The sequence below is a fragment of the Procambarus clarkii genome, chromosome 57, assembly GCF_040958095.1.
Source record: "Procambarus clarkii isolate CNS0578487 chromosome 57, FALCON_Pclarkii_2.0, whole genome shotgun sequence".
Classification (NCBI taxonomy): Eukaryota; Metazoa; Arthropoda; class Malacostraca; order Decapoda; family Cambaridae; genus Procambarus; species Procambarus clarkii.
This window is the reverse complement of record NC_091206.1, coordinates 15,849,636-15,877,356: the sequence shown is the minus strand read 5'-3', so window position 1 is coordinate 15,877,356 and position 27,721 is coordinate 15,849,636. Positions and strand designations below refer to the sequence as shown.

General features: G+C 44.6%; 1 protein-coding gene across 1 annotated transcript in view; it reads right to left on the bottom strand.

Moving 5' to 3' along the window:
* The window catches only part of LOC123745010 (serine/threonine-protein phosphatase with EF-hands 1), a 104,688-nt gene extending 82,219 nt beyond the window's left edge, over positions 1–22,469 (bottom strand). Inside the window, 1 exon segment of the mRNA XM_045725259.2 lies at positions 21,629–22,469. The gene's annotated coding sequence lies outside the window, so the exon portion shown is untranslated.
* Between the last annotated feature and the right edge of the window lie 5,252 nt (positions 22,470–27,721).

Below are 27,721 nucleotides of genomic sequence, written 5' to 3'. Positions count from 1 at the left end.
TCAGGGGGACACAGCTGGGGGGACTCGTGGCACTGCTGTGTCACGTACATGTATCAGGGGGACACACAGCTGAGGCACTCGGGGCACTGCTCTGTGCCACATTACAACTCATTGTCAGTGCCTGACCTTTCTTCTTATATATATATATATATATATATATATATATATATATATATATATATATATATATATATATATATATATATATATATATATGACAGGCAAGGCTGAAGGCTACAGGCCTAATAACCCCAGCATTCATGACGTGACAATTAAGGATGCGGCCTGGCAAGCTGTCAGACCTGATATGACAGATAATGTCAATCCAGATCACTGATTCCGGAACTGCAGATTTTAACAAACAGGAGGAAGTATAAAATATTAAAGTAATTATCTGGAGAACTCGCTAAGCCGGTATGACTATACGATACTTGGAAGAGATACGAGGACAAGGAGCTGGGATATGAGGACAAGGAGCTGGGATATGAGGTCAAGGAGCTGGGATATGAGGACAAGGAGCTGTGATATGAGAACAATGAGCTGGGATATGAGGCCAAGGAACTGGGATATGAAGACAAGGAGCTGGGATATGAGGACAAGGAACTGGGATATATAAAGACAAGGAGCTGGTGGGATATGAGGCCAAGGAGCTGGGATATGAGGACAAGGAGCTGGGATATGAGGACAAGGAGCTGAGATAAGAGGACAAGAAGCCAGAATATGAAGAAATAGTAAAGGTATGCAGGCGATGAGTCACAATACCGTGGCTAAAGAATGTTGACCAGACCACACACTAGAGGGTAAAGAGACGACGACGTTTCGGTCCGTCCTGGACCATTCTCAAGTCGATTATGAGATCGACAATCGACTTGAGAATGGTCCAGGACGGACCCGAAACGTCGTCGTCCCTTCACCATCTAGTGTGTGTGGTCTGGTCAACAGTAAAGGTATGATGCAGAACCACTCGGGTGATGCTTACTCGTCTAGGTGGTGTTAACCCCATGAAACTGCCTCTCTGTCAGAAAGCCAAACACCAGAGCTCACAACATTACTGGAAATAGCATCTAGAGTAACTGGGCCGCGTTTCACAAGACACCTGCAACCAAGTATAGAGGCGAGTATGTAATTACAAGACGAATATAAAACGAGAAACTTGGAAGATGAGCAATAAATTTACATAATCAATTCATTTGAGGGTTTCCAGTTACTGGCTGCAGCTTCGAGGCCTGAGGAATCACCCTTACCGCTGAGTTCATCAGACTCATCCAGCTTAAAACATATTTACTGGAAATTTTTGAGTGAAAACCCTATTAAAGAAAATTTTGATATGTTGGATTTAAGGCATAAGTCTAAATCTAATCCCTTTGTGTATTTGCCGCGTAAGATGATGTTAGTGAAATTCCAACTGGTATTATTTATGTCAAGAGGAACTTTGAATGCTGACATATTCAAAATGCTTGAAAGACGGCGAAGAGTACCCACTTTTCTTGACCGCGGGGTTAGCGGTCTTCCCTGCTGCTTGACCGCGGGGCTATCATCTCCTTAACCATCGAGCTAGATATCCTTCCCTTCCCCCTCTCTCCTCACCTTAACCAAAGATTGACCACGAGGTGCTGTAGTGTCTGAAGGGGAAAACTTTGAACATTCAGAGACTTAAGAGTGGAGAGAAAAAAATTTTGAAGTCATCCATCTAACGATAAAAGAAAACTTTCTTGATGGGATAGCACTGGATTGTTTTGAACCAGGACTTGGAAGCCCTGAAGCTGCACATTCTTGTCACGGTCCTTTTGTGTAGGTTATGGATCTGTGTGAGGGGTCGCCTGCGGTATATTGTGATGGGGGGAAGGCTGTGGCTGTGAGGTGTGGCCCATGGTCTGGTGTGAGGGGTCGCCTGCGGTATATTGTGATGGGGGGAAGGCTGTGGCTGTGAGGTGTGGCCCATGGTCTGGCTATCATGTGTGAGAGCGAAAGTTCTCTGCCGTTTGTCACGCTCTGAATCTGCACTGTTGCTTTTCTGTGCATTGTTATAAATGCAAAGTTTGGGTATTTTCCTCGTTATTACATTCTTTTGGTATTTCTCGTGTGTTTTACATAATTAATTACATGTATTTCCTGTAAAATATTTATTTATTTATTGTATACATATATGATATAAATTTGAATTTTTACATTCATCAAATATATGTATTGAAATTGAAATAAGTCTATTGAGGTAAAATACACACAAAGGGATGAGGTAGCTCAAGCTATTCTCACCCCGTTCAATATATGTATGCAATTCTATAAATTATATGACTCCTCTTTCACACAATAGTTAGAGCAGATCAATGAAACAAATGACAGGTCACTTATGGCTTACATTACTTTGTAATGAAGTGATAGACCTTAACAGATTAGCTTGACAGACAGAATGGTCACAAAACGCATGACAGGTCGGAGCAAAATGATGGTGATTATGAAAGATTGTGTAGTTTTATACACATATTTATCAATTAACATATGTTGGCAAGTGCATATGTACAAAGGTATATATATATATTCAGAAATACAACGAAGATATTATATACCCGTATCCACCCCCCCCCCCCCCCCCGTTACATAACAAAGCTGCATTAGAGTTACAAATTCTCTAATGCAATGTACTTCAGTAAATATTTCTGGGAATGCTGGTAGTTTGCTGAATTGTTTTTATTTTTGTTTGCATCACTTAACGAAATTACTGTTTGCAGTACATCAATTTTCGTACAGTGTACAGTGATTTCGTTCACTGCGGAACAGTGAACAAGAGAAGTCGCTCTTCATCTATCCTTAAGACGGCCCCCAAGAACAATGTCCAACAAATACCTCGCCACCATCAGCTGTGCTATTCACTCAATATGTGAAGAAATGATATGACGCATTATTTATTAAAACCGCATGAGCATCAGGACCACGTTAGCACATCAACAAGCCAAGCTATGAATAGTCGTGTCATCAATCAATGCCGGGTTAGTGCTGCCCTGTCCGGCGACGACCAGGGTGACGCGTTGTCCTCGTGGCGCCTGAAGGTCCTAGACGTACACAGGTGTCCTCATGGCGCCTGGTTGAAGGTCCTAGACGTACACAGGTGTCCTCATGGCGCCCGGTTGAAGGTCCTAGACGTACACAGGTGTCCTCATGGCGCCTGGTTGAAGGTCCTAGACGTACACAGGTGTCCTCATGGCGCCCGGTTGAAGGTCCTAGACGTACACAGGTGTCCTCATGGTGCCCGGCTGAAGGTCCTAGACGTACACAGGTGTCCTCGTGGAGCCTGAAGGTCCTAGACGTACACAGGTGTCCTCATGGCGCCCGGCTGAAGGCCCTAGACGTACGCAGGTATAGCAGACTTCATCCACGTACAGATGATATTGATGGCTGCCAACCTCATTCATACACTGAACAAATTCTGCACGAGTGACTTGAATGTTTCACACGAGTTTCTTGGCTGGAAATGTTGTCTTAAGAGTGTATGTTTAACACAGAGAAGTCACAATAGCGTGATGCATCAAATGAACAAATCCACAAAGGCCGTGACGAAGATTCGAATCCTCTCAGACGTAGGTTCAAATCCTCGTCACGGTCCTTGTGGATTTGTTCAAGTGTATGTTTAAGCTCGTGTGTTCTCGTCATCTTCCTTCTAAGTGTGGTCAGTGGGGACTCGTAGCTCAACGAGTCACTCGTCTCCAGTTTCATATCGGGTAATTATTCTATCAGGATTTTCATCTCACATCCGACGATATCGTTTGCGAGGCGTACAGCAGGACACCGAATGTGTCAGGACTGATTGGATCTACACATTGCACGCCAAGTCAACTCGTCTTCATTTACCTACTGATCCTCCGTTTCATACTACTGTTTCTGTTGTTGTTTCATAGTTTCGAGGGGTCGGCTCCTGTGACCAGCCCGTTCTCCAAACAAAGACCCAAAAGTGATTCCACCCACCCGCCAAACCCTCTGTTTTGATTGAAAAACGTTTTACACACGACTCACAACTGATGACGTTCGAACATATCCGGAACAAGTGCTTCACTGACGAATTTTGTTCGAACCACAACGCTGTAAATGCTTCACCCACGTACTACAAATACAAATAATCGCCAACAGAACCTAAACACCTAACCTAACCTAACCTATGCCTATATATACACAATATGCTAATATATTATAATATCAATTTATACTTGAGAAAATTCCCGTTTTGAATGAACAGCATGTTAAATTTTATGAATGCGTCTGTGGGGTTGACCGCTGGATGGAATGGACTTGAGTCGAGGACGGGTTGCCTGTGAGGAAACGTGGCTCCTATTCTCTGTGTACAATAAACCAAAGGAGGTTGTGGGCTAATGTATTGTCTATTTGGAAGAGTTTTATAACCGTGTGTTATTTTCCAGTTGCTACATTCGCAAACTTTATGCAAACTCTCGATTTATCGTTCATATCTGTCAATTGTATCACCTTCACCACATACATAAGTGAAAGTGCACGCAGTTAATAACCTGTTCCGTCAATCAGTATTGAGGTATGTCATAGTGGAATGTTAATGTGTCTTAACTACGTTGTGAAATGTTGTTTGTGAGGTAACATTCCATGCAATGAAATCGAGGCCAATGATGCAAATCTCATCAGCAACCAAAATTTTTACGAAACCTTGGTTCGAATCCTGGCCAGGGAGGGATTGAGGGCTCTGACAACACAGTAGATAGCGTCCACGACCCTCCCCCCCTGGCCACTCCCGTCAACTCTCTGTCTGTCCTCCCCTATCCGTCTGCCTCCTCCCGTCTACTCGCCTTCTGACCCCCCCCCCCCCTCCCGTCATCTCTCTCTCTCTCTCTCTGGCTCACGTCTGAAACTGTCGCCAAACATCCGAACTTGATCGATACATGTGACACGACAATCCTACCTCTCCCCGCTACTCACTCTCGCTCCGCACTCCATTCCCACAAGTACCCTTTCCTTGTCCTAGGTCAATATACCTGTTTACCTGCTAGCCACAGCCCTAGGTGGGCTTGGCAGGGCCTTTGATGTGAAGTTGAACAGGTGAGTTAAACCATCGTTGCTTTCCTTGCTTGACTGGACGGCTCTAGCGATGCACTTTCCCACTGCTTTATACTGCTCTCTTGCAGGAAAATATTGCCTGTCCTGCATTCACACTTGCTATTATTGAAGTGGTTTCTGCCTGTGTGGCCTACAGATATCTTGAAGAGGTGATTGAGATAGAAACGATCACACTGGTTCATTAACTTTGTGACTATGAAGTCAGTTCTGTCAGTGTTTAAAACGTTTAGTCCTGTTAACCCGTCACCCCACCCACCCGCTTCCTCCTACGGACGATTCTACGCCAACGACATTGATGTAATAATGAATCAACGTTGATGAGGTTTGGTCATACGTTGATTAAGCAACTATTTTTTTAACAGTTGGGAGCGTTGGTCGAATCTGTTACGCTTGTCGTTATGTACTGTTACACCTTCAGATTGGTAGACTGTTACACCCTCAGATTGGTAGACTGTTACACCCTCAGATTGGTAGACTGTTACACCCTCAGATTGGTAGACTGTTACATCTTCAGATTGATAGACTGTTACACCCTCAGATTGGTAGACTGTTACATCTTCAGATTGATAGACTGTTACACCCTCAGATTGGTAGACTGTTACATCTTCAGATTGGTAGACTGTTACACCCTCAGATTGGTAGACTGTTACATCTTCAGATTGATAGACTGTTACACCCTCAGATTGGTAGACTGTTACACCTTCAGATTGGTAGACTGTTACACCCTCAGATTGGTAGACTGTTACACCCTCAGATTGGTAGACTGTTCCACTCTCAGATTGGTAGACTGTTACACCCTCAGATTGGTAGACTGTTACAACTTCAGTTTGTACAGACTATAAGGTGTACGCCACGTGGTACTAAAATTATGACACTGTTTTTAAATATGATTTACGATCGACACACCGACAAAAACCCACGCGGTAGCCTATGAAGTCAAATAATAATAATAATAATAATAATAATAATAATAATAATAATAATAATAATAATAAAAACTTTATTTCTCAAAGAGCCAGAATCTTTTCCTAACCTTGAAATCGCTACCCGTCTAATATTTACAATAATCTCTGAGCGAAATTGGTAAACAAGCGACCAGCGAGAATTCAAATTCAAATTCAAATGTTTATTCGGGTAAAGTACATACATACAAGGTGTGATACAAACATTGATGGATTTATAGACTTTATAACCCGTCCATATAGAGCTAGTACATACAATGCCTAAAGCCACTATTACGCAAAGCGTTTCGGGCAGTTACGAACGCGTGTTGTCACTTTACATCATGATCGCATTAACCGCAGCCTCGTGACCTCTGTATTCGTAACGAAATAATTCGTCCTTGTAATTACACAATTTAATTATATTTATATGTAATTAGCAAATCATGGCTGATTTATGTTCATGTTTTTTGATAAGTTTGGCTGTACAAGCGTCCGAGTCATTGCCATGGGTCGCCAGAGGGCACCGTTTTTACGTTAGAAATTAGTTTATAATTCGCAAAATTGTAAACATTGTTTGGTTTATATATTTTAATTATTGTAAAGTTGCATTGCAATGTAAATTAATTGCAATGTAAAGCTGTTCTGCATTGGGGCTAAGCATGGGCTGGCTTCAGAGAGGCTCTGAGGTGAGGTAGCGAGAGTGTAGGAGCTACAGGGTGTGTCTGGGTGTGACTGGGTGTGGTAGGGGTGTGACTGGGTGTGGTGGGGGTGTGACTGGGTGTGGTAGGGGTGTGACCGAGTGTGGCAGGGGTGTGAGGGAAGTGTGACAGAGAGAACCGGTTACCTCGTGACGACACTGTACATGTAGAGAGTCTTGAATCATAGGTCGCCATTATTCGTGTTGCTACCAATAATATTGCCTGGTGTTTAATATCAATAAATCGTATAAGCTAGAGTTACTGTAGGCAGTAAGACGGAGAATGAAAGATATAAATATAGAGAAAATCTAGATTAAAAACAGAGATCGTAAAGTTTTCTTTCAGGAGCAATCGTATCCACACTCAGTAAACACTAGAATAATAACCACACACACACACATTATATACACACACCAGTTGATTGACGGTAGAGAGGCGGGACCAAAGAGCCAAAGCTCAACCCCCGCAAGCACAACTAAGTAAAGAATAGTATTGCATCCAGCACAGCCAAACAAGCCAATTATCCTGAGCAACACCCAGCACCTTCAATAGAACCTGATACATATACATGGCTCGCTGGGCGTGAAGGGGTACTTCTCTTAAGGTTCAAGGTCGACTCTTCACGCCACTTGAAAGTCTCACTGGTGAGAGAGTTAAAGAATTTCAAAAACAGCCATAAATAACTTGGTGGCTGCATAGAGTGAAGGGCTCACAATATCCCTCTCTGGCCTGGGTACTTCCTAGCTTATACTGCTCTAAGCTCATCGTGATGGTACAGATAATCCTTATCATCACTCTCACTCATCCACCCCCCCCAGCTTTCTCGTACTCGTCTTGCACTCCCTTCATCATACTCATCCACTGGCTTCCTCACACACTCATGCCTCAAGCAAATGTTTACAAAATTGTTGTCGTTTCATCCCCAGGACGGACAACGAACATATTGCTTATCAAACGGTTGTTAGTTCGTACCCAGGATGAACAACGACACATTGTTTACAATATGGCAGTTTCATCCCTAGGACGGACAACGATACAGGGTTAACCATTTGGGGTTCCATTGTAATCTAGGACGGACAGAAGCATCATATTTACCATATTTCCCCCTCGATGCCTTGTTGCTAGAGCCGAGATATGTGCACATATAATCTCTGTGCACGAAACACACATTCTTGTTCATTGTACAACGCTGCAACCCGTCCATATAGACGGGCGTGCGCTAAAAACATTTGCAATAGTTGACGGAGACCTTGGAGGTCTCATTGGCGACTCTGAGTATGTCTGTTTTCTCAAGACAAATTTTGTTTTTCTCAATGTATGGTTTTTCTTTATTTCCTGGGAGAGAATAAAGACCTTTCGTGTTCTTCTCACTATGGAAAATCTGGGCAAACGACGTTGTTATAACGATTAATTAACGCAGAAAACGCAAATTCATTGTTACTGGAGAATGTGTCGGCTGCCGGGGTTGGTGTCAGTCATAGAATGGACACCAATTCTATGATTGAAAATTGGTGTCAATTCATAGATTGAATGATCAATGAATGATCATAGAACCTTCATAGATGTGCTAGAACGGAACGGAACTATCAGGGGGGAAAGCGCCAAGCCATCACGACTATATAGCACTGGGAAGGGGTCAGGATAAGGATTTGGGATTTGACGGAGGGAAGGAATGGTGCCCCACCACTTGGACAGTCGGGGATTGAACGTCGACCTGCATGAAGCAAGACTGTCACTCTACCGTCCTAGCCCAAATGGTCGGACTCGCTTCATGCAGGTCGGCGTTCAATCCCCGACCATCCAAGTGGTTGGGCACCATTCCTACCCAACCTCTCCGTCTCAAATCCTTATCCCGACCCTCCTTCTAAGTGCTATATAGTCGTAGTGGCTTGGCGCTTTCTCCTAATACTCCCCTTGGCTCGTCCACCAGTAAAGAGCGTCACCGACTGGGCCAGCGGGACTCGAACCCCCGCCGGCACGTACGGACCTTGTCACCGCACGTATATACAAGATAAAATCACTGGTCACGTGACGCACGGAAAAGACTCGTGTCACTGTAGTAGGACCTGACAGCTGAGTGAACAGCGCTTCAGATTCGTAGTCCTGAGGTTCCGGGTTCGATCCCCGGTGAAGGCGGAAACAGATGGGCGAAGTTTCTTTCACCCCTGATGCCCGTTACCTAGCAGTAAATAGGTACCTGGGAGCTAGACAGCTGTTACGGGCTGCTTCCTGGAAATGTGTAACAAAAAAGGAGGCCTGGTCCAGGACCGGGCCCGCAGGGACGCTAAGCCCCGAAATCATCTCAATATAACCTCAAGCAGATAGGAACACCCCAGAAAATATTAAGGGATATTGAAATGACAGGTTTAGCTTCTAAAGCAAAGTTGATTATAGAATGAATTCCTGTGGATTCCATTTGTAAGTTGGCACTTCAAATCGTGATTGAAAAAATCAAAATATGTACTCACATGTACAAGAATGTAACAACTCTTGTATATATCTCAAAAAAAAAAAATCGAAAAAATCAAATCGTTGTTGACATGATGTAAAAAAATTCTACTCTTCAACATCTCGATATTATTCCCCAATTATGTATTATATACCACCTTTGTATTATACAACTGTAATACACTTCATTGTATAAATGTAAATGCCTTTATGTATTTGCGCTATTCCAGAGCAATCACAACTATCGGGCATGTAATAACGTTCCGAAATATTGGCATTTTGTGTTGGTTATTACAATTGATTTTAAAATGTAACGAGAAACTCGACCGAGCGAGGAAGTTATGCCCCATTTGTTGTTATAGACTCAGCTACTCGGAACAAGTTCCAAGTAGCACGGGCTATGGTAAGCCCGTAACTTACCTGGCACAGGAGCGGGGGCAAGTAACACGGGCTATGGTGAGCCCGTAGTGGACTTACCTGGCACAGGAGCGGGGCAAGTAGCACAGGGCTATGGTGCGCCCATGGTGGACTTACCTGGCACAGGAGCGGGGCAAGTAGCACGGGGCTATGGTGCGCCCATGGTGGACTTACCTGGCACAGGAGCGGGGCAAGTAGCACGGGGCTATGGTGCGCCCATGGTGGACTTACCTGGCACAGGAGCGGGGCAAGTAGCACGGGGCTATGGTGCGCCCGTGGTGGACTTACCTGGCACAGGAGCGGTTCGCTGTATGTACGCCCCATTGGCTTGTTTGACCAAATATATGGCGGGACATGAATCTTGGTGAGGCGGCACCCCCACACACACACTGTTATTATATATATGGACGAGCACATTAATCACTGACAGCGAAAAACAGACAAAATATTTCACGTTGAAAACAAAAATAATTAACTGAAGAATATATATTTTCGAAACGTTGTGTAAATTTATAATAAGTGTAATATATTCTACACTTAATTATTTATTTTTCTTCACTTCGAACAAAGATGATATTTGGAAAATCCTCTTCTAATTAAATCAAGATGCAAGAGCACCAGTCAGAGGGATAGAAGCCCTAAACTAGAAAATAATTATATTTTATATAATTTATGTGGGAACCGACCTGTGAGATTTATATTTATTTAATTTATATGAATTTATATTTACGTTAATTTATATACTTCGATAGCAATTTGTATAATGATAAGTGGACTGTATTTCTGCAATAATCTCATAATCTCACAAATCGATCCTCTACACATTAGGGGGGGTTTATTAGTTTATATATATGCAGCCAATCAAACTACAGAATTAGACTACATACATTGAAAAGGTTCCTTATCTTATAGTACAGCAGGTTAGTCCACCAGGTATAACTAGGGTGTAGACACCAAATTATCCTCTTTGAGGTAGCTTCCATCACCCAGTAACTGGTGCACAAAATCTTGCTTCCTCGTCTTGACCTGTCAAAAGTGCGCTAGCTGTGAAGCCAGAATCCTATATATGACAAGCTATATCAGAGAAAACACTATACATGGAACAATAAAGACCTGGCTTAATTACCTTTAGTTTGAGGCAATGTCGTGCTCTAACTGGATCACCCTATATAATGACATTAATGGCCACAAATGAAAGATACATGGGTTTCGGAAAGAACACTTAACTTGATTTGTAGACAGCGTGTTGATAATGGTACACTTCTGGTTTCCATAACACTACGTCCAAGTAAATTAACAGGAGCCGAATTTGCTCCCGTGTGAGCCTCTGGTCTAGTCTCAACAATGGCTGCGACTAACACTCCATACTATTGACGCCTGGCCGACATTGTCCAGATATGATAGGAGCCGAATTTGCTCCACGCGTCTCGGATGTGACACAACAATGGCTCCCTCCTTCCTCCCCTGACGCCTGGCTTACATTGTCCAGATTTCAGAAAGTGATAGAAGGGTCACATTTACTCTACTTTAATATTGATAATTAAGTTAATTTATATGAGATGTTTTATGATGGTAAAGTCCAAAGACTAATGTATTTAAGAATAATTCCCAGCAAAATAGCTGGTGAATTATAATAGTATGTGGTGATGATATCCCGTTTTCTATAGACGGTAATTTCACTACAAGTTACGTTTTCTATGGTTAACTTGTTTATACAACACAGCTATTATCTGTCTGTATGATATATTAAATTGTGTCGGATTTTCCGACAATTTATATACTTTTTTATATAAAATAATAATTGAATATTCAATGAAACATGTGAAAATATATATATACATATATATATATATATATATATATATATATATATATATATATATATATATATATATATATATATATATATATATATATATATACAACTTTAGAAACACTTTCCCACCAGGAGACTCGAGCCCTAGCCAGCACAGAAGCCTTCCAGCAACTGGCATAACAGGTACGCCTGGAAGGAAGGTACGCAGTTGCTGGAAGGCTTCTGTGCTGGCTAGGGTTCGAGTCTCCTGGTGGGAAAGTGTTTCTAAAGTTGTATACTTCACTCTCGTGTTTAGGAGAGTTGTGCCTTATATATATATATATATATATATATATATATATATATATATATATATATATATATATATATATATATATATATATAGGGGTACCACCACTGGTTTAATTAAAGGGACCCACATCCTCGAAGAAGAAAATAAATAGTGTTCAGAGAAGACCTTGTGGATTCTCACTGAATACTTTAATCTTTTCCTCTCCTACCACCCCTATTATTTTTTTTTTTTATTTGATTTTATTGCAATGTTACAGTTTACAGAAAACACACACTTATATAACAATATAACAATATACCAATCAGTGTTCGAAGACCTCGTCCAGTTCCTCGGGGGTCGGGTGCGTACCCAAGATACAACACGCATTTCCCCTCTGAACAGCGACACTGAGGCGCTGGAACATAAAACTGGCCGCTCTTGGGTCTCTAGTCTTCCCAATGAGTTCCTCGCCCAGCTCCTTCAGGAACTTAAGTGCACATTTACCCCAGGCGCCCAGAGTCTCAGAGCCTATTGGCACGAACCTGTAACAACGTTCTAGGTCCCTGTACTTGTTAGTTTTCTGGGTCTCCCTGAAGGTGGCCGCCCCGCCTCCCTCAGCTGCGCTGTAAGGTAAATAGGTATCAGCCAATGTGGATGCACACGTGTAGTCCCACACGACCTGTTTACCTTCTCTCCACGGCTGCAGGGTGACTCCATCTGGGCGTTTTTGGCTGTTGTCAGGCCTGCACAACTGAGGTTCCCTTTGTGCTGGGCACCCAGCTGAAGCCAAACTTCTCTTGATGATGTCATTGACTGCTTCATGTCTGGCAATCTTTCCCTGTGTCTTACGACAGATGAGACCATGGCTGCCGTATTGGTCTGCCCGTGCATGGCCGCAAATACACCGGTGCTCGGTGGAGATAGGGGCGGCAAGGCGCAGAGCAACACCAATACTTAGGGTCCGATGGTCCAGGCGGGTCCCCAAGGCGGAATTAGGGACTGCCAACAGGAAGTCCCCGGCATGGGGAGCTTGCACAGCTAGAAGACGCGCTTTATCCTTCCTGGAAGCTGCCTCCAGCAATGATGTGGCGATGTTCTCCACTATGGGGCTATCCCATTTGGACTGTTTGCAGTCATTTGGAAAAGTCGGTCGAGGATGAGAGTTGACAAGAGTGTCCCACTGACCGGCTCCTTCAAGAGCCGGTCAGTGACAAGAGTGCGTCTTGTCACTGACCGGCCCGGTCAGGAGACAAGAGTGTCTCCTGACCGGGATCATGAATCCCAATGAAGTCTCTTAGGTGTTCCGGTAGTATTTCCTTAACTAATTCACCTGTTGCACTGGTCGAGGATAAGAATGCCGGCAATGCTAACTGGGTCGCCTTGCGAATACCTATCCCCCCGAGTCTAACTGGGAGCGTTGCTTGGTCCCATTGGTCATCTTGCAGGGAGAGGTTTAACACTTTCACGGTTATTGACCTTAGGAGTGTGTCATATTCTGTTAATTTTGGGCTGTCGAAGGAGGGAGCACACCTTAGGAAATAGGTCAGTCTGGGCAAAGCCAGGCACCTATATATATATATATATATATATATATATATATATATATATATATATATATATATATGTCGTACCTAGTAGCCAGAACGCCCTTCTCAGCCTACTATGCCATGCCCAATTTGCCTAATAAGCCAAGTTTTCATGAATTAATGTTTTTTCGACGACCTAACCTACCTAACCTAACCTAACCTACCTTTTTCGGTTACCTAACCCAACCTAACCTATAAAGATAGGTTAGGTTAGGTTAGGTAGGGTTGGTTAGGTTCCGTCATATATCTACGTTAATTTTAACTACAATAAAATAAAATTGACCTCATACATAATGAAATGGGTAGCTTTATCATTTCATAAGAAAAAAATTAGAGAAAATATATTAATTCAGGAAAACTTGGCTTATTAGGCAAATCGGGCCTTGCATAGTAGGCTGAGAAGTGCGTTCTGGCTACTAGGTACGACATATATATATATATATATATATATATATATATATATATATATATATATATATATATATATAGCGGGGAAAATGGAAATTGCACCTCAACCAGTTCAGTCGAAAGGCATTCACCACTCCGTAGTCAGGGGGACGGAGCCGACCCACGTTATAAGGGGTTTGAAAGTGTTCACATGTCAGGGTTCGACTCCCGCCTCTCTAATTGCTTCACCCCGCGTCCTGCAAGTATAAGTAATTGCCCACAGAACCTAAACAACCTAAACCATCCTAGGTTATAAACACATGTAATTAACAAATTCAATATTTTAGATACACATCACGTTATAACTAACGAATGAGTCTTTGGGGTCGGCCACAGCTTGAACGAGCTTAGCCTGAGAATGGGTTGGCCTGGATACACGCATTCCGTAGCATCGACTGACGTGCTCCACAGTCTGACTCGATGCGGCAGAGCCCGAGTTTAATTATCTATAGATTCCACGAAAAAACGAAGACACAAAGCGAAAATAGAACAGAGGGGGAGAGAGAAAAGGGCGTTAGAGAGAACATGTGAACATTTAGACCCGAGCCGTTCGTGGCTGACAACTACGCCTATTTCTCTTCCAGCGATTGTTGTAACTTGCACAAAACTGTGCAGCATGAGTAATGGATGGCGTCCGGGGGGTGAGGGGGACGAGGGGAGGAGGACGCAGGATGGACCGCTGCCAGCATTGGCCCAGAGAAGGGAACACCGGTGATAAAGTTTGTCCATATGGTCCCTGTTCCTTCGCTGCCACCACACTCTTGCTATCATCACACTCTTGCTATCATCACACTCTCGCTATCATCACACTCTCGCTAGCACCACACTCTCGCTATCATCACACTCTCGCTATCACCACACTCTCGCTGTCATCACACTCTCGCTATCACCACACTCTCGCTATCACCACACTCTCGCTATCATCACACTCTCGCTATCACCACACTCTCGCTGTCATCACACTCTCGCTATCATAACACTCTCGCTATCACCACTCTCGCTATCACCACACTCACCACCACCACACCCTCACTACCACCACACCACCACCACCACCACACCCTCACCACCACCACCACACCCTCACCACCAACCCATGTCATGTCAACATACTCCTCATATCACTTCACTGAAGACTTCCTGCCAACTGTCTCAAGCCTCCAAGAAAGGGCTGATGATCCTACAAAGAAAGTGAAAGATGACGCCCATCAAGGCACAAGGAAAACCCAACTAGACGATTTAGCGAAGCTCGGTGCCCGTCCTAAATGCAATTACAAACCTTTCAGCATGGGCCCGAAGAAGTTAGACAGACAGTGAAGAAAGTAAACTTTCTTTATCCTGTCTGGCGAGATGTCTGAAGGAGGGGGAGACGCCTCTCGGCAGTAATGGGGGAAGCTGTCTTTCCTTCCTAAGGATTGGAATGGAAGTGAAGGATTTCCTGCGCCTGACGAAGGTGGCCTTCGTGGGTCCGTGGCCTCCATGTAGAGGGCTCGTGGCCTCCATGTAGAGGGCTCGTGGCCTCCAGAAGAAGAGCTGGGAAGCAGTAGAGGAGATTGGGAGGGGGGCTGCGCTCCCCTGGTGGTCCCCCTGGAGAAAGGAGTACCGTGATGCTGGCGTTGTGAGGTAACTTCTCAAGGGTTAAGATACAAGAAGAATAGTGACATCTGCCTGGGAGAATGGAGGACACTTAGCAGCTTGTTGTCTAAACGTCAACCTCCTGCTAGAAGAGGTCGCCTTGCTCCTTCTGTGTAATGGAGTAGAGGTCGCCCTCCTCCCTAGTATGTAATGGAGTAGAGGTCATCTTTATTCTGTCGGGGGAGTGGAGTGGTTGATCTTCCTACTCCAGTTGTTATTTTAAATAAGGTGAGATTTATTTAAGCCATGTGCAGGCTATGAGTCACAATAACGTGGCTGAAGAATGTTGACTAGACCACACACTAGGTGAAGGGACGACTACGTTTTGGTCCGGCCTGGACCATTCTCAAGTCGATTGAGAATGGTCCAGGACGGACCGAAACGTCGTCGTCCCTTCACCTTCTAGTGTGTGGTCTGGTCAACTTATTTAAGCCATATTTCTCCTAACACCCTTTTTTTCTTCTTAAAACACTACTACAAACTGCAGTATGTTTTGCTCACAAGCGATAATAAATACCTTCTTTCCTTACAGGAGATGCTAATAGTTCACAAAAATATTACTAACCATCAATGACTTTATCTACGGAAGAGAGGATCGTAAATATGATAGACAATGAGAGAGTAGTGGCTTTAGGCAGAGTGTGTACCGGCTGTGTCTAGAAATCCAACATTCTATTTTGTAACTCGTCTTGTATGTATGTATTTTTACCTGAATAAACATTTATTTATTTATTTATTATTTATTTATAAGCACTTTGGACGCTTCACTTACTGAGGCTGGCACTGACATCAGTGCATCTCTAAATGAAGTCAATCTGTCTATCTTGACAGGGTTTAGAAACTTTAAAACTATGACAAGAATTATTAACTCATTTCAACATTTCTCAACCAAAACAAACATGTTTAATAAATTTTATTCTTAAGAAAGAAAACTTCAGTAAATAATATTGGAATTTTTTAGGCTGGTTCAGGACAGAACAAGATAGTGAAAGGTTATCTCTGGACACACCTAATTCACAATAGATCAGCAGCTGAAATACAGTAGGTTATCAGTCTCACATTCATACCATAATGGTCGCGGGATGACTATCATCAAACACGTGAGTTATTACATATGTTCCCTTATATTTACATATTTGTTAATAGTTTTTTAGTACCGTATTTCATCAGTACACTGTAAAGTGAAGTTGCTGACGGAGGTGTTATGCGGGAAGACTTGCCAGATCCGTCAAGCGAGGAAGACTTTGGAACTCCGGGGGCCAAATTCACGAAGCAGTTACGCAAACACTTACGAATCTGGGGCCAGATTCACAAAAGCACTTACGCAAGCACTTACGAACTTGTACATCTTTCCTCAATCTTTGACGGCTTTGGTCACATTTATTAAACAGTTTACAAGCATGAAAACTTGCCAATCAACTGTTGTTGTTGTTATAAACAGCCTCCTGGTGCTTCGGAGTTCATTAACTGTTTAATAATTGGAAACAAAGCCGCCAAAGATTAAGAAAAGATGTACAGGTTCGTAAGTGCTTGCGTAAGAGCTTTCGTGAATCTGGCCCCTGTACATCTTTTCTCAATCTTTGGCAAGTTTGTTTACAATTATTAAACAGTTAATGAGCTCCGAAGCACCAGGAGGCTGTTTATAACAATAACAACAGTTGACTGGGAAGTTTTCATGCTTGTAAACTGTTTAATAAATGTAACCAAAGCTGTCAAAGACTGAGGAAAGATGTACACGTTCGTAAGTGCTTCGTGAATCCAGGTCCGGAATAGTGGAGTATAGGGACGTCTGGCGGACGGTGAGTTAAAGTCCCTTTATACACTTCGTCTAGGTTATTTCTCTATGAAGGGCTGTCGTGAGAACTTCTGCTGAGGTCCCCAAGACAATGAGATGTGGCCCTTAGACACTGGCTACCAAGACAGTGACGTTGCAAAGACTAGTAATTGAGATATATACAAGAGTTGTTACAGTCTTGTACAGCCACTAGTACGCGTAGCGTTTCGGGCAGGTCCCTGGAATACGATCCCCTGCCGCGAAGAATCGTTGTTACAACCAATTACACATTTTACTGTTGCGTTAAACAGAGGCTACAGTTAAGGATTTGCGCCCAGTAAATCCTCCCCGGCCAGGATACGAACCCATGACAAAGCGCTCGCGGAACGCCAGGCGAGTGTCTTACCACTACACCACAGAGACTGCGAAATTAATACGCCACCAAGACGGTGTGCTTTCACCAAGATCGTTAAACTCAAGACGCAAATATATGATCAACATCCTTTGGGTAACTAAGAATATGAGCTCTCGTTGCCAATTATATTAAGTTAAGAAGATGACATGGTGCTATATGCACTCTACTTTCACTAGATCAACCACCTCATCATGTTCAATCGGCCAGCGAGGCCTCGTTGCATCCCCTGGGTAATTACTCAGCCCAGCCTCGTTAAAGCAGCGGCCGTCCCTCAAAACTCTTTCTGCAATATTTACGTGTTGTGCATTAAAAATAAATTTGTTGTATATAAATTAATATTATTATAAATGAAAGTTCTGTGTATAGCTAGACGAAGGTTAGGTGTTTAGGCTCTGTTGGCGATTATTTGTATTTGTAGTACGTGGGTGAAGCATTTACAGCGTTGTGATTCGAACAAAAGTCGTCAGTGAAGCACTTGTTATGGAAGTGTTCGGACGTCAACAGTTGCGAGTCGTGTGTAAACCGTTTTTCATTCATAAACAGGGGGTTTGGCGGGTGCATGGAATCACTTTTGGGTCTTTGTTTGGAGGACGGGATGAGCATGTATAGAATTCTGGTTGGAACAGAGATCGTCAGTGAAGCATCTGTTCCGAAAGTGTTCGAACGTCATCGGTTGAGAGTCAGCCCGTCCTCCAAACAAAGAACCATAAGTGATTCCACGCACCCGCCAAACCCCCTGTTTATGAATGAAAAATGGTTTACACACGACTCACAACTGATGACGTTCGAACACTTCCGGAACAAGTGCTTCACTGACGAGTTTCGTTCGAACCACAACGCTATAAATGCTTCACCTACGTACTACAAATACAAATAATCACCAACAGAACCTAAACACCTAACCTAACCTAACCTATGCCTATACATGCACAATATGCTAATATATTATAATATTAATTTATACTTGAGAAAATTCCCGTTTTGAATGAACAGCATGTTAAAATATATGAATGCGTCTGTGGGGTTGACCGCTGAATGTAATGGACTCGAGTCGAGGACGGGTTGCTGTAAATGCTTCACCCACGTACTACAAATACAAATATTCGCCAACAGAACCTGAACACCTAACCTAACTTATGCCTACATATATACACAATATGCTAGTATATTATAATATTAATTTATATTTGAGAAAATTCCCGTTTTGAATGACCAACATGTAAAAATTTATGAATGCGTCTGTGGGGTCGACCGCTGGATGTAATGGACTTGAATCGAGGACGGGTTGGTTGACAGTCGCGTATAAATCATTTTACGTTCATAAACAGAGGGTTTGGAAGCTGGATTAACGAGCATTTACCCTTTGGTGATGAGGAGGGGGGGTGATTCGCGAGGAAGATAATGATGGAGCACGTGATACTCCTCAATCAGTCCTCGCAGCCATAAACTTGTCCATAAAATTCCAATATCAAGCTCATAAACTGGTGTATATCTCTTGGGTAAGTCTATGTCATAGTCATTTATGTGTAATAGTGTAAAAGCCTGTACTGTCACCAGGTTAGGTTAGGGTTTTTGACTGATGGCAATTATTTTTATTATATGTGTGAGGCATTTCTAGAAGTGGGATTCAAACAAACAAATCAGCGAAGCACTGTCCGAAAAAACTTCGAGAACAATTTGTTGTGAATGTGTCAAGTGTTTTTCATTTTTAAATTGCTGAATTAATGGACATTTGGAATATATTTTGCAGTCTGTCCTCACAAGCAATGGCCAAGGCTTATTTATTCAATCGTCAAACTTCCTTTTCTTTTTGTGAATGAAAAACACTTTATACAAGACTCGCAGCCAACCCGACTACATATCATGTTCATTCCATCCAGCAGCCGACCCCAGTAACGCATTTATCAATATTTACATGTTTTTCTACAAAAGTTAGAACATCATCAGTTGTGAATCAACTTGTCCTCATCAACAAAGGTAAAATGTGGATTCCTTATTTAAAATAATGATATTTTCATTCCATAAAGCCGCCAAACCCGCTGTTTATGAATGAAAACTGCTTTACATACGATTCACCAACCTGTCCTCGACTCAAGTCCATTACATCCAGCGGTCGACCCCACAGACGCATTCATAAATTTTAACTTGCTGTTCATTCAAAACGGGAATTTTCTTAAGTATAAATTAATATTATAATATATTAGCATATTGTGCATATATAGGGATAGGTTAGGTTAGGTGTTTAGATTCTATTTGGTGATTATTTGTATTAGTAGTACGTAGGGTGAAGCATTTACAGCGTTGTGGTTCGAACAAAAGTCGTCAGTAAAGCACTTGTTCCGGAAGTGTTCGAACGTCAGCAGTTGTGAGTCGTGTGTAAACCGTTTTTCGTTCATAAACAGGGGGTTTGGCGGGTGTATGGAATCACTTTTGGGTCTTTGTTTATGAGGACGGGCTGCAGATTAACGAACATTTCACCGTTGTTTATGAAGACGGGCTACAGATTAACGAACATTTTACCGTTGTTTATTCGAACGGGGCTGTTGTTTAATTACCTGTCGTTCGGGCCGAGCATCAGGTGTGGCAACGTCATCAACGCTAAGAGGCAAAACGGAAAAAAAAATCGTTATCACTTTTCTCATTAGTGATCAGCCTATATTATTCCGTTCCTCTTATACATTGCTCTCGGCTCCGTTGCTGAGCACGGCTCTCAAGTCTTAATTACCAAAGTTTACCGCGTTACTTGACAGTGTAGCGTTACGGTGTACAGTGTAGCGTCACGGTGAACAGTGTGGTGTTACGGTGTACAGTGTGGTGTTACGGTGTACAGTGTAGCGTCACGGTGAACAGTGTGGTGTTACGGTGTACAGTGTGGTGTTACGGTGTACAGTGTAGCGTTACGGTGTACAGTGTAGCGTCACGGTGAACAGTGTGGTGTTACGGTGTACAGTGTGGTGTTACGGTGTACAGTGTAGCGTCACGGTGAACAGTGTGGTGTTACGGTGTACAGTGTGGTGTTACGGTGTACAGTGTAGCGTCACGGTGAACAGTGTGGTGTTACGGAGTACAGTGACACGGTGTACAGTGTGGTGTTACGGAGTACAGTGACACGGTGTACAGTGTGGTGTTACGGAGTACAGTGACACGGTGTACAGTATGGTGTTACGGTGTACAGTGACACGGAGTCCTCTCCCACCCTCTTCAGTTTTCTCTCCATGTTTCTCCTTCCCTTTTCCCTAACATTCCCCGCCCCCCCCCTCTCTTTCCCACACTCAAATTCTCCCTCTCCTTCCCTCTCTCCATGCCCCTTCCTCTTCTCTCCTCTCTGTTCCTCCTCCTCCTCCTCCTCCTCTCCCCTCACCAACTGATCGACGGTTTCGATTCATGCAGGTCGACGTTCAATCCCCGACCGTCCAAGTGGTTGGGCACCATTCCTTCCCTCCTCCGTCCCATCCCAAATCTTTATCCTGACCTCTTCCAAGTGCTATATAGTCGTAATTGCTTGGCGCTTTCTCCCCTCTTCCGTCTCCTCTCCTCCTCTTGCCCTTCCCACCCTGCACCTCTTCCTTTTTCCTTCTTTCCTGTTCCATACCACCTTGGTGAAAAGCTGGAGTAAGCATCAAAACTCTACGGCAAACACAACCCCTGATTTCATATATCAAACGTCATGAAAATCGCAGGGAGGAGTACTTAAGATGTCAATATTTCTTAAAGCATGGCACTTGGGCCGACCCCCGACTAGCCTATGACACTCTACATCCGTATGTCATGTGTGTGAGTTATGAGCGGCTAGCCGGAAGCGTTTGGTCTACTACTTCATACATGCAGATAAACATGTATCCTATTTTATACATATAATTACACTGGCCAGCGTACTATGCAATATGTTCTTATTGAAATTTATAATGAACCAGAATTTTGCAAAACAAAAGACATTATGGATGTACAATCATTTATTGCAAATTTTTTAATAACAAATTTAATTTAATTTGTAAAAAAAAATTAATCAGAGTTAAACTGTATTGATGAGGATATGTGATTTAATTTTTAATAACACGTCTGTAGAACAATACATCATAGGTGTTAAGCCATTAGCATACTTACTTTCCTGACAGTGTCAGTCGCTCGACAGTGTCTCTCGCTCGACAGTGTCTCTAGATCGACAGTGTTCCTAGATCGACAGTGTCTCTAGATCGACAGTGTCTCTAGATCGACAGTGTCTCTAGATCGACAGTGTCTCTCGCTCGACAGTGTCTCTAGATCGACAGTGTCCCTAGATCGACAGTGTCTCTAGATCCACAGTGTCTCTAGATCCACAGTGTCCCTAGATCGACAGTGTCCCTAGATCGATAGTGTCTCTAGATCGACAGTGTCTCTAGATCGACAGTGTCCCTAGATCGACAGTGTCTCTAGATCGACAGTGTCTCTAGATCGACAGTGTTTCTAGATCGACAGTGTCCCTAGCTCGACAGACTGTGAGATGTGTCGCCTGATTAGTTCTTCCTCGGGTGACGCAAGTGGTGATCGGAATGCATTTTGGGCGGGAAGGCGTCAGCGCCCGCCACCATTGCGATCACTGCTGTAAGTGGGAGTCCTGGTGGTGGGGGACGTGGACAGTACCCGGTGTCCATCTATCCTTGGGACGGTCCCCCTGTAGCTCCGGCCTTGGTGGTTGTTGTGGAGGTGAAATTTGTGGTTGTTGATGGGGGGGATTCGGTGGAGTTTATCCCACGTGTCCACCACCTCCCCCAGCACGTGGAGGAAGTGTCTCACTTCCTTGCTAACTAGCGCTGTCCCTCTCCAGGTTAGCACCGTGGGGGGGGGCGAGGATGGAGGGAGAGGGGAAGAGAGAGGGGGCGGGCAAATGAGGGGAGAGTGTGAGAGGGAAGGCAGCGAGTGAGGGGAAGCACCGAGCACCGCGTCAGAGCAACAGGTCAGTCGCTCTGATACTGAGCTACCATCCCGTAGTGGTCTCCTTTCCCGCGCCTCTCTCCCTTCTCCCGCGCCTCTCTCCCTCCCTCCCTCCCTCCCTCACTCTCCCTCCCTCTCTCACTCTCCCTCCCATATGCCAACCGGAGGACCCTGGCAACTGCAGGCCTATTAACGCTGTATCCATCACATTCAAGGTTCATACAAGGCTTATCCTTTCATGCATCTTATATAAAACAACAAAAAGCGCACTCATATATATATATATATATATATATATATATATATATATATATATATATATATATATATATATATATATATATATATATACCGACGTACAACGATTTTTTTACTTGTGTTGCTTTGACAAACTAACCAAACCTAACCTTCCTAGGCCTAATACACAATATCTGAGGCCTAATATAGTACATATGTGTGCTATACTAGGCCTAGGAATATTTAAATTTGATTTTTGACTTCATTTATATTAAAAAAAATTGTTGCTAGTCAGTACACTACTGTCTAAAAGTTAAATACGTACGAATTCGTGACTATTGACGACCGTCTCAATAAGTGCTGTCTAAACAGATGGATGAGTTGCAAATCATCAGAAATCTACCGTTGAACTATTCCAATTATCTTTACATATGTTGACCAGACCACACCCTAGAAAGTGAAGGGACGAGACGACGTTTCGATCCGTCCTGGACCATTCTCAAGTCGATCAGAATCGACTTGAGAATGGCCCAGGACGGACCGAAACGTCGTCGTCCCTTCACCTTCTAGTGTGTGGTCTGGTCAACATACTTCAGCCACGTTATTGTGACTCCTCGCCTTCATCTTTACATATTACCACTATAACACAAGGATAACTCGTCATCTATGTATCAGTATTGATTTTCTGGTACGTGACAAAAAACTGGACCAATTCATGGATGAGCTCGATTAGGGACACCAACCATTAGGGGGACAGGTTTCAATTGCAATTTAATGGCTATTTTTTTTGTTCTTCGATGAACGGCTGGACGCTATACAGCCGAACCACTCTTGTTGGAGCGGAATCAAATTTGATCACGACTGCAAGTAGCGCTGACATAATTGGCTATTTTATCTTTTTCTTTAGTGCAGTTAAATTTATATATACACCGCTTCATACAACCAGCACCATCACACTACATCGAAAAGTATTCGATATTACCAATTTCAGCGTCTATTAAAGAAAATTAATTAAAGTGTGATTTTCGAGCATGTACAGGGAAGATGCAGGCTTGAAACAGGCTAGAGGCAGGCTAGAAATAGTCAAGAAGTAGGCTAGAATCAGGCTAGAAACAGGCTAGAAACAGGCTAGAAGCAGGCTAGAAACAGGCTAGAGGCAGGCTAAAAACTGGTTAAAGGCAGGCTAGAAATAGGCTAGAAGCAGGCTAGAGGCAGGTTAGAAACAGGCTTTGAAACAGGCTAGAAACAGACTAGAAACAGGCTAGAAACAGGCTAGAAGCAGGCTAGAAACAGACTAGAAACAGGTTAGAAACAGGCTAGAAACAGGCTAGAAACAGACTAGAAACAGGCTAGAAACAGGCTAGAAGCAGGCTAGAAACAGACTAGAAACAGGCTAGAAACAGGCTAGAAGCAGACTAGGAACAGACTAGAAACAGGCTAGAAACAGGCAAGAAGCAGGCTAGAGGCAGGCTAGAAGCAGGCTAGAGGCAGGCTAGAAACAGGCTAGAAGCAGGCTAGAAACAGACAAGAAGCAGGCTAGAAACAGGCTAGAGGCAGGCTAAAAACTGGTTAGAGGCAGGCTAGAAATAGGCTAGAAGCAGGCTAGAGGCAGATTAGAAACAGGCTAGAAACAGGCTATAAACAGACTAGAAGCAGGCTAGAAGCAGGCTATAAACAGACTAGAAGCAGGCTAGAAGCAGGTTAGAAACAGGCTAGAAGCAGGCTATAAACAGACTAGAAGCAGGCTAGAAGCAGGCTAGAAACAGGCTAGAAGCAGGCTAGAAGCAGGCTAGAAACAGGCTAGAAGCAGGCTAGAGGCAGGCTAGAAGCAGGCTAGAAACAGGCTAGAAACAGACTAGAAACAGGCTAGAAGCAAGCTAGAAGCAGGCTTGAAACAGGCTAAAAACAGGCTAGAAACAGGCTAGAAGCAGGCTAGAAACAGGTTAGAAACAGACTAGAGGCAGGCTAGAAACAGGCTAGAGGCAGGCCAGAAACAGGCTAGAAGCAGGCTAGAAGCAGGCTAGAGGCAGGCTAGAAGCAGGCTAGAAGCAGGCTAGAAACAGGCTAGAAGCAGGCTAGAAGCAGGCTAGAAACAGGCTAGAAACTAAAAAAACAAACACGAACAAGATGAAGAGAGAGGATGAAGTAATATGGGAGAGAGAGAGAGTGAGAGAGAGAAGCACAAGAGAACCAAATGAAGGAAATAGAGAAGACGAAGAAGAGAGAACTTACAAATTCTGCCCTTTTCCCCGTCTCCTTTGGACTGGACTTGATCCTAAGACCTTCCCGTCAGACCAGACCGAAGAATAGGACCAGCACTCGCAGTCTTGGAGCGGCAGGACACTAATGAGTCCCGCGCAGAAAGGAATCCTTACAGTGTCTCACTGCTCCGTCCTATATAGAAGAAGAAAAAAATCCTTTCTCTCATGCTAGGGTTACACGGTGTCTGTCTGTCTGTCTGTCAGGGGCAGACTTGCGTCTGCAGGGGGGTGAAGGGGGGATTTATTTGTGGTCGTTGGGGTTAGTGTATATGTCTGCTGGGGCTTTTGTTTTTCTTTTCTCTGCTGCGGGATGGTTTATGTTTGTCCTAACTCGCGGAAATTGAGCGGTATGTACGTGTGTTAAGTTGTGAATGTTCTGCATTACTGATATATGATGTTACTGTTGGTGTCTGCTGGGGTGAGTGGTGTCTGCTGGGGTGAGTGGTGTCTGCTGGGGTGAGTGGTGTCTGCTGGGGTGAGTGGTGTCTGCTGGGGTGAGTGGTGTCTGCTGGGGTGAGTGGTGTCTGCTGGGGTGAGTGGTGTCTGCTGGGGAAAAACTTCACAAAGTGAAGCAATTAAGTGCCACTACAGATAAGTGTCCATTTACCCCGTTAAACACTTTTCTTCCAATCTGTACCAGAAATTGCCCACCAGTAAGTCTACAGCTTCAACAGATCGTCCGGATTCGGTGGTTATCTTGAGATGATTTCGGGGATTTTAGTGTCCCCGCGGCCCGGTCCTCGACCAGGCCTCCACCCCCCAGGAAGTAGCCCGTGACAACTGACTAACACCCAGGTACCTATTTTACTGCTAGGTAACAGGGGCATAGGGTGAAAGAAACTCTGCCCATTGTTTCTCGCCGGCGCCTGGGATCGAACCCAGGACCACAGGATCACAAGTCCAGCGTGCTGTCCGCTCGGCCGACCGGCTCCCTGATAGTGTGGTGTGTTACTATTTGAATTCCTCTTGTGTTTGTCTTTTTACATTGATTGGAATTGTGAAATTTTATTTCCTATGGGAGTAACTTGAATTTTAACATTTTTAACTCGATTTTTGTCTTCCGCGTCATCTGTAAGATTCCTAAGATGTCGATAATACTCACCAGTATGAAGAGAGTTGCCTCTTGTCCCTCTTTATTCTCTCTTCGCTTTTCTTCCTCTTTCTCTTCCTTTCCCCTCTTCTTCCTCTGCCTTCTCCATATACTTCCTGTGCCTGCTCCCGCTACTGCATTAAAACCTGATATATTTCATCACATATGCCGGTAAAGCGCTGTTTAAATAAAGTCAAGATAAAGGCTACGCTTGACAAATCAATCAGATTGCACTTATTATAACACACACACACGCACACGCTCGCACACACGCACACGCTCGCACACACACACACGCACTCGCACACACACAGAAGGTCTTCAGGCCAGGCTGCTACAAAAAAATACAGATCGCGACAAAGATAATATTCACGAAAGAGGCCAAAGAGGAAATTCAAGCAAAGAAGCCCAAACTGCAACGTGTACAAAATACAAAAAGACTAGTGTCTCCAGCCCCTCCGTACTCCGGTCCTTAGTGACGTCTCCAGCCCCTCCGTACTCCGGTCCTTAGTGACGTCTCCAGCCCCTCCGTACTCCGGTCCTTAGTGACGTCTCCAGCCCCTCCGTACTCCGGTCCTTAGTGACGTCTCCAGCCCCTCCGTACTCCGGTCCTTAGTGACGTCTCCAGCCCCTCCGTACTCCGGTCCTTAGTGACGTCTCCAGCCCCTCCGTACTCCGGTCCTTAGTGACGTCTCCAGCCCCTCCGTACTCCGGTCCTTAGTGACGTCTCCAGCCCCTCCGTACTCCGGTCCTTAGTGACGTCTCCAGCCCCTCCGTACTCCGGTCCTTAGTGACGTCTCCAGCCCCTCCGTACTCCGGTCCTTAGTGACGTCTCCAGCCCCTCCGTACTCCGGTCCTTAGTGACGTCTCCAGCCCCTCCGTACTCCGGTCCTTAGTGACGTCTCCAGCCCCTCCGTACTCCGGTCCTTAGTGACGTCTCCAGCCCCTCCGTACTCCGGTCCTTAGTGACGTCTCCAGCCCCTCCGTACTCCGGTCCTTAGTGACGTCTCCAGCCCCTCCGTACTCCGGTCCTTTGTGACGTCTCCAGCCCCTCCGTACTCCGGTCCTTAGTGACGTCTCCAGCCCCTCCGTACTCCGGTCCTTAGTGACGTCTCCAGCCCCTCCGTACTCCGGTCCTTAGTGACGTCTCCAGCCCCTTCGTACTCCGGTCCTTAGTGACGTCTCCAGCCCCTCCGTACTCCGGTCCTTAGTGACGTCTCCAGCCCCTCCGTACTCCGGTCCTTAGTGACGTCTCCAGCCCCTCCGTACTCCGGTCCTTAGTGACGTCTCCAGCCCCTCCGTACTCCGGTCCTTAGTGACGTCTCCAGCCCCTCCGTACTCCGGTCCTTAGTGACGTCTCCAGCCCCCTCCGTACTCCGGTCCTCAGTGACGTCTCCAGCCCCCTCCGTACTCCGGTCCTTAGTGACGTCTCCAGCCCCTCCGTACTCCGGTCCTTAGTGACGTCTCCAGCCCCTCCGTACTCCGGTCCTTAGTGACGTCTCCAGCCCCTCCGTACTCCGGTCCTTAGTGACGTCTCCAGCCCCTCCGTACTCCGGTCCTTAGTGACGTCTCCAGCCCCTCCGTACTCCGGTCCTTAGTGACGTCTCCAGCCCCTCCGTACTCCGGTCCTTTGTGACGTCTCCAGCCCCTCCGTACTCCGGTCCTTAGTGACGTCTCCAGCCCCTCCGTACTCCGGTC